Source organism: Cheilinus undulatus, linkage group 21 (assembly GCF_018320785.1).
Source record: "Cheilinus undulatus linkage group 21, ASM1832078v1, whole genome shotgun sequence".
NCBI lineage: Eukaryota > Metazoa > Chordata > Actinopteri > Labriformes > Labridae > Cheilinus > Cheilinus undulatus.
The window spans coordinates 29,701,712-29,710,607 of NC_054885.1; positions in this window are offsets into that span (position 1 = coordinate 29,701,712).

Consider the following 8,896-nt stretch of genomic DNA (forward strand, 5'->3'; position numbering starts at 1 on the left):
TACAAATGTACAAATGTTCCAAACCAAAGCTCAGGTCTCAGGAGGTAAAAGAAAAAGACTGAAGGTTTTGGAGTGGCCTAGTCAAAGTCTAGACTTAAATCTGATTAAGATGCTGTGGCATGACCTTGTACAGGCCCTTCATGCTAGAAACCCTTCCAGTTTAGCTGAAGTAAAACAAATTCTGCAAAGAAGAGTGGGCCAAAATTCCTCCACGGAGATGTGGAAGAGTCTTTTAGAAGAGTCAGTTATTGCAAACATTTGCTTGCAGTTGTTGCCACCATGGGTGGAACAACCAGGTATTAGATTTAAAGGGCAATTACTTAGTTTCTTTTGTTTTTGTTTTTTTCCTTTATAAATGATATCTGAAAGGATAATGTTGTAACATATCATAGTTTGCGTATAGATCACAAAATCATTAACAGTCATTTTAGTCCATTTGCAAGTGTGACCATGTAAACACAGATTAAACTTGATGTAATTAAGCAGTAATAAATTGGTTCATAACTTGGACCAGATCTATATCTGTTTGTAAGGAAGATGAAGAATATATGCTACCACCATGTAATAAGGTTATGCTTTACTGCTGACTGACCCCAGAGGCAGAGCACAAGTTGAAAATTCGGCTTCAATTATATAAGAAATCAGAAACGTCTAACTCCATGTCCAAAGATGGAGAGCTGAAGCTATCATAACAAAAGGCATCTTGTCTTAGAAAGGTGCAAAACCACATGAAATGCACTGCAGTGAGCTGTAGTTATTGAAATGTCACCATCCTTTATTTTAAGGCACATGATTTTTCTTCTTGATCTTCTAAACCTCCCTGACCTATTTCTTCCCTCCGCTATACGTCCTCTCATCAAAGCACAGACTAACAGGCTAATCCTCTCTGCCATCCCACAAACACATTGCCCACATCTGGTAAACACTGTGAGGACAGAGTCTCATTAGCCACCACGGCACACAGATCCCCCCCCCCCCGTGACACGGACGCTGAAGACCTAATTATGAGTTAACTTGGCCTCACATTCAGACGTGAGGCTTATTGAACGTTTCCTTTGGTCACACCTCCAGCTGAGTGATAGCGCCGGTGATCTAACTGAACACTAATTTCCAGTGTTGGTTATGTGTGTGCTGAAACTTGCAGAGTTCATATATGTGACCCAGATTTGAGTTGAGAGACCCAGATAGATCATTATGCAGTGGGAGTCTTTTACCATTTGGGTCGGAGGGAAACATTATGACCTTACTTTTGTATGGGTTCTGAAAAGTGGGCCATTTTTTGACCTAGTAATCTCATCCCACACAAACCATTGAGCAGATTTCCCTGGAAAAAGGTGCTCATTGTCACTGTAATTGGGATGATGTTAGAACTAATAGCTGTGTCATGTGATTGAAATGACGTGTGTGGTGACAGTGAGCTTGTTAAATTTTCTGCTTAGGTGGGATACTCTGCATCATTGTGCAGCCTGTGTGCTACTTCTACAGTTTGAGTTACTTTGAGTCTTTAGCCCTGGGAGGAGTTTGTTAACTTGCTGTCATGTTGATTGGAATCATTGATATGTTTTGGTCATAGAGCTTTCTAGGGTCCAGTCAAATAGGGGCCCATGGAGGTCAGCAAAATCATGGTCCAGTGTAAAGTTAATCTCTGATAACCATCTTACATTTAGCCTGAATAATCACCACTCCTATCAAAACAACAAAAAAGGCTTTTATCTAGCTATGATGTAGTACAATATAGCATGTTCAAAACATAAACCCATTTTCTTGAAACACGTCTACCTTTTTATTTGTAATGTCAACACTGTGGATGGGCATACTGAACTAACGAAAAGTTATGTCAGACTTCATAAGTAAGCCATGATCTGAACAAATGTCAGGATTAAATCAAAAGGAAATGAAATAAGGGGAAACTAATGACATAATTGTGAACTAAAATTGGAAGGAATAAGTGGTGAAAGGTGTTGAAAGAGCGGCAAAAATGGATTATCAGTGGCAAAAATGGATTAAAAGTGGCAAAAATTGGCTATGGGTGGCAAAAATGGTGGGTAAAAAAAGGTGAAAAGCAGTTAAAAAGTGACAAAATTGGTTAAAAGTCGCACAAATGGGTTGGGGGCTGTGGACAAAAGTGACAAAAAAAATAGGTTTATACTGACAAAAATTGGTAATATGAGGCAGTAATAGGTGCGGAAACCGTGAAAGGGTTGAAAAAGTGGAAAAATTTGTTAAAAGGAGCAAAAAGTAGTAACAACGAGTGGCCAAAAAGACAGTGAACAGGGTGAAAAAACTGGCTAAGATAGTCAATAATGGGTTAGCAGTGGCAAAAAAATTGGCTATAGGTGGCAAAAATGGTTGGTAAAAAAAGTGAAAGTTGGTTAAAAAATTGCAATTTTTTAAAAAAGTGGGACCGATTAGTTAAAGGAGGAAAAACGGTTGAATAGTGACAATAATGGGTTAAACATGGCAGAAATAGATTAAGAGTGGCAAAAAATAGTAATGGGTGGAAAAATGGATGGTAATAAAGGTGGAAAGAAGTTAAAAAGTGACCAAAATGGGTTAAAAGTGGCACAAATGGGTTAAAGGTACGGTGAGAAGGGTTTAAAATGTGCAAAAAGTTGGCTAAAAGTTGCAAACAATTGGTTAAACGTGGCAAAAAATTGGCTTAAAGTGGCAAAAATTGCTATGGGTGGCAAAATGAGTGGTAAAAAGAGGTGAAAAGAGGTTAAAAAGTGACTAAAATTGATTAAAAGGCACAGATGGGTTGAAGGTGGAAAAACAACTGGTTAAAGTGGCAAAAAATAGATTTAAGGGGCAAAATTTGGTTACATGTGGCAGAAATGGGTGGCAATCATGAAAAGCAGTTAAAAGGTGTTAAAAGTGGCATAAAGGAAAAGAAAATTGTGGTCAAGTTCAGTGAAAAGGATTTGAAATGTGCAAAAACTGTATAAAGGTGGCACAAATAGCTTAGAGGTGAAAAAAGGTTTATATAGGCAAAAACTGGTTATATGAGGCAGAAATGGGTGGGGAAACCTTGAAAACTGGTTAAAAAGTGGAAAAATGTGTCAACAGGGGCAAAAAGGAGTAAAAATGGGTACAGTGAAAAGGGTTTAAAATGAGCTAAACTGGCAACAAAAAAGTGGCAAAAATGGGTTTAATGTGGAAACAGATGTGGCAAAATAGGCAGAGACAGTAATTAAAGGGGTTAAAAGTGGTATAAATAAATGTTTTGAACACAACCCTATAATAGTTTGACACACTTCTCCTGATCCAAAGTGAAGTAACTGTTGGCCAGGACGCTAGCACCTATGCTACTGATCCAACACACATGCACTGACATCATTAGTAAATCACAACTGGGTTGGGCCCAGTCTCTGGGGGCCCTGACAATTCCGTGGGCAGGCCTGTTAACACTGAAGGGTTTTTAATAACAGTCATTCAAGTGTGTTTTCAAATTAAGCAATATGTAAGGTAATGATTATATTTCTGATACAACAGAAGACTGTTATTAAGCATCTGGCATGATTTCAGTTCTAAAATTAAGTTTTGAGCCAAACTCTCTGCTCTTTGACTGCGTCCACTGAATGTGTCAAAACCACATCCAAACATGGGAAAGACCTTTTCTTTTCTAAATGACACAGTCATTTCATTCACCACTCAGGCAATCTGACGTCACAGATGAAGCTCCCTTGGTTAAGATTTTATGGTTATGGTTGGTCATGATTTTGTGTCACTTACAGAAAGTGTTTGGGATGGAGTAGAATCTTTTCAGGGTAACTGGATGAACATTCAGTTGGTCACATTCTTTACGGGATAACCAGAGCAATAAAACATATGAAGTAACATGTGTGAGAGAATTACATAACTCGAGCTCAAGAGGCAGCTGTTGTTGATCCAGCCAGTTGGGAAATCAAACTCTCATGAAGCCAGTCATGGTGAGAGCAAAAGCATCCTTTTCACCAGTTTTCAGTTCAGTTCTTTGCTTTTCTATTATAATGAGATGTGTCCAGTTCTGTTAAAACTACCACTATGTGCTGTGATAAAGTATTTGCCCCCTTTCTGTTTCTGTTTCTTTTGCATATTTGTCACACTTAAATATTTTAGATAATTAAACCATTTTATATTAGAAAATAATAACCCAAGTTAAGACAAAAAACACAGTTTTTAAATGATTATTTCATTTATTAAGGGAAAAAAGCTATCCAAATTTACTTGGCCCTATGTGAAAAGTAGTTGACCCCTTACCAACTAACTGGTTGTGCTGCACTTGGCAGCAACACTGCAAGGAAGCATTTGTGATAACAGGTCTTTCACATCACTTTGGAGAAATTTTGGCCCCAATTGGGTTTTCAGGCATGAACAGACTGTTTAAGGTCATGCCATAGCATCTCAATCAGTCTTCAGTCGGGAATTTGACTAGGCCACTCCAAAACCTTCACATCTGATGAACCGATGGCTGGACATTCTCCAGGACTTTCTGGTAGAGAACAAAGTAAATGGTTCCATCAATCACAGCAAGTGGTCCAGGTCCTGAAGCAGCAAAGCAGCCCCAGACCATCACACTACCACCACCATGTTAGACTGTTGGTATCATGAAATGAAATGCTGCATTAATTTTACACCAATTGTAACAGGCCACACAACTTCCAAGAAGCACAACTTCTGTCTCGCCAGTCCACAGAATTTTTCCCCAAAAGTTTTGGTAAATGTGAGACAAGCCTTTGTGGTCCTCCTGATCAGTAGCTGTTTTGGTCATGAGGGCCATTTCCCCCAGTGTCTTTCTTATTGTTGAATCATGGACACTGACCTTAAATGAGTCAAGTGAGGCGTGGAGGTCTTTAGGTGTTGATCTGGTTCTTTTCTGACCACCTGGATGAGTCATTGATGCACTCTTGGAGTCATTTTGATAGGCTGGCTACTTCTGAGAAGGTTCATCGCTGTTCCAATTTTTTTTTTTTCCATTTGTGGATAATGGCTCTCACTGTGATTTTTGGGGTCCCTGTTCTTCAATTTCTTTAGATTGCAGCATGTGAAGCTTTTTGAGATCTTTTAGCTTACATTGCTTTGTCAGGAAGCTTCTATTTAAGTGATTTCTTGGTTTAGCAGGACATAATCACACCTGCGTGTGGCTAGTGAAATTGAGCTGAACTTTCCAAAAAATGTGGTTGATGACAGTTGATACATGATTTCACAACTTCATTTTTTTTTTTTTTAACATGGGGCCAGGTAGGTTTGGATGGCTTTTTGCCCCTCAATAAATGCAATTATCATTTAAAAACTCAATTTTGTACTTATCTTTGTAAAAATATGTAAATCTAAATGGAAATCAGGAAGGGGTCAAGTATTGTATTTATCACGCTGAAGTTGCATCCATTCTAATTGCGTCATTTTCCATTATTGTTTGAATCTACTGCTTATTAGTCCAGTCATTCTCTGCCTTGGAGAAAGCATACCAGCTGAGATTAATCTGCCTGGTAACAGACATGGCATCTGGTCTGTCTGTCTACTTTGCTAAAAAACTATTAACCTGCTACATTTGTGATTATTTTTGTGACTTTATAAACTCCTTTTCATCAGAATAGGTAAACCAGTGCAGGCTTACATTCGACACATAAAGCTAGATTAGATGTTGACAAATTTCAAAGCTTCCCTGTACATTCAATGTGTTCTGAACACAACTTTTCGAGTCTGCCAGATAACTATTTGACACAATTTTTTCTTCATAGAATTGTCTGTGAACTTAAACTTTGCCAAATGGAGAAATAATTCAGCCTGTGGTGCAAATTAACTGTCCTTTTGCTTGTGAGTGATTTGTTGAATTTTATTGTGTGCCATGTGGGATTAGCACATTTCTTGTTTGTGCTGGATTTCCTGTTTTGAATTAAGCAAAAAGCTGTTGGGTCATTATCTGGGTTGTTCCCACGCCTCCAACAGGCCCTGCTGCCCTTCTTACAAATTTCAGCTAAAAAGTATCTTCAAGAATATCAATTTCCTCAGCATGCACCCCATGAAAAGCATGTTATTTAAAAGTGAAGAGCAGTTATCGTGAAAAGCATGTTGAATTGAATCCTGTGAGAAACATGTACAATGTTTTGATAGAAATCTGGTTCCACAGAAATTCCAAAGTATGACTTCCAGAGAAGAAAGCAGCTACATAATAGGCTGTTTGGAGTTAAGATAGTTTTTAATGACTCACAAGGGACTTCACCAAGGCCTGTGTGACTGTAGGCCACTTCCATTTGAAGCCCTGCAGAGCACTTCATAAAAACGCTGTACTGATGTGAAAAGGGCAAATCCCTTCTGCAGAGCAGGCAGTATCGCAGATGTCCTGTCTGCAGACATGTGGTCTAATCTTGGCATGCTTTTTTCTTTAATTTCAAGCAGTTGGTCACTTGGTCTTCATTTGCCAACAAAACAAGACCATGCATTACATAATGTGGGCTCCACAAATCTCCACCAAAGAACCTTGACGTCCAGAGTCTTTGCAAAACAAGTTTAATTCAGCTAAAATCCAGTCACGTGGGAAGTCCAGACTAGTTTCTTGGAAAGAGAGATTCTTCATGAGACCATCAGCTGTTTATCATTATTCATTCCACGAAAGTCGTCTTTAGACTGAAACAATGCTTCCTAGTTTTGCACAAATGGGGCCATTCAGTCAAGGAATCCAAATTTTGTGGATTATGGATCACATTTAAGGTCCACAGTGCTGGAGTGGTGGCCTATATGTGCAGCATAACCTTACGTGACCAATTTAAGGCAGTGAGATACATTCTCCTCCTGCTTCTCCATTTTTTGGCAAGTTAAGATGTAGTATGACATGTTTTTATATGAAAGCAAAGATTTGGCTTTTAATCTAAATTCCCAAGAAATCAGAGGGGCTCTTGGGGATTACATTGCTCCGCCAAAGCCAAAAGTTGAGTCTTGGTGGCCAAATAAGAAAGGCAAGGCCAGTTTATTTTTATAACATCATTCATAAGCAGAGCAATTCCAAAGAACAGGACATTGAATTCATCAAAATCCCAGAAATACTGTGATATGACTTTAAAGGGGGGTTGAGGACATGTTTCTGTTCAAACATAATCCAAGTCCAATGGACTGCAGTAGAAACCAAGCCAACAGTAAATCAGATCTGTTATCACCCTGGTATTACAGCTGGCTTTACTGAGATTACATGACCAGACCTTAGAAATGGCTGCAAAAGACAATCCATGATTGAGCTGTATGTCAGTTGTTTCAACAATAATGAAAAGTGGTAGCCAGTCCTTATATACAGTCAGATGCACAATTTAAGCCAATGTTTGATACATAAACAACAGCAATAAGCATCACATTCACTCTATTAGCTCTAAGTTAGCCCATTAGCATATCATATGCTACCATAATTTACTAGCCTTCAACAGGCAAATATCATCCTAAAAACCTCCACTTATTTAACCTTACAAAGCAGATGGATACGCCCGTTTCCGTGTTTCTTACTGGCAAATCCATCTTGCGAAGCTCCCGTCTGAACCGATTGGGCCCAGTTCGAAAGTGAAAGGACCAATCAGCGAGGAGGGGCAGTACTTTCGGGCGGAGTAAGCAAGCAGCAACAAGAGGCCTAAAGTTATGGGCAATGATACGCAAGCTTGATGCTAATGCTAACAAAAGTTAGCATTGCTGAAGAGTGTCTGCTATTTCTTGCCAACATTTCGCCTGTGCAAAACTGCTCAGGCCCTGTCAGGTTGCATGAGAATCGGGCTTGAACAGCTCTTGTCAAGTCCAGCCACAAATTTCCTCTTGGATTGAGGCCTGGGCTTTGACTCAGCCACTCCAGAACATTCACCTTGTTGTCTTTAAACCATTTCTGTGTAGCTTTTGCTGTATGCCTCTTGTCATTGTCTTGCTGTGCACACTGAATGGCGTTTTCCTCGAGAATTTCCTGAATTTTTCTGCATTCATCTTACCCTCTACCTTTACAAGTCTTCCAGGGCCGGCTTCTGAGAAGCATCCCTGCAGCATGATGCTGCCACCATTGTGCTTCACAGTAGGGATGGTGTGTTTGTGGTGATGTGCAGTGTTTGGTGTCCACCAAATTTGTCAAAAAGTACCATTTTGGTCTCATAAGACCTTTCTTCCACTTGACCATGGATCTTCCACATGACTTTTGGCAAACTATAGTGAAGATTTAACCTGAGTTTTCTCCACCAGTGGCTTTCTCTATGCCTCTCTCCCCTAAAGCTTTGACTCGTGAAGAACCTGGGCAACAGTTTAGAGTCTCTCCCATCTCTTGAAACTCCTTCAAAGCAGTCATAGGTGTCTTGGTGTAGCCCAACCTCAGCATTAGGGTATCCTTAAAGTCTAGTACAAATTCTCTTTTGCCCTTTTTTATAAAATCAGGGCAGTAGGGTTTAAGTTCCTCTGCTGCCAAATTAGTACAGAAAACAAGGCAGAAGCACCACAAACACCGCCTCCTTTTCTAGCGAATAAGTGAATTGAACTATTCAGTACAAAATTGAATAATTGCCTACTCAGATCCAGCTCTGGCATTATTCCATTTTTATCATTACTAATTCTAATCAATGTTTTAAATGGCAATCAGACTTCCTAGAAAGCCGAGGTTCAGTTCCATGGAGGCTCACTGATGTCCTGGTTTGAAGCCGGCTTCTCTGCAGTTGTAATTGCATTAGAGCACAGTCGGCTCTCTGACGGGCTAAATTGCAGTTGGAATTTCACTCTATGAGTACAGAGATAGAGTTAAGTGGTGCCTCGCGGTTTATTTTTTGTATTGGATGAAATGTCTGACGAGAGGCATTAAGAAATCACTTTTACCCTGACAACCATTAAATGAAACTGGGGCATACAGCTGTTCAATTTTCTAATTAACGATTCTTTCTGAATTCTGTGCTCTCTTAAATTTGTTTCA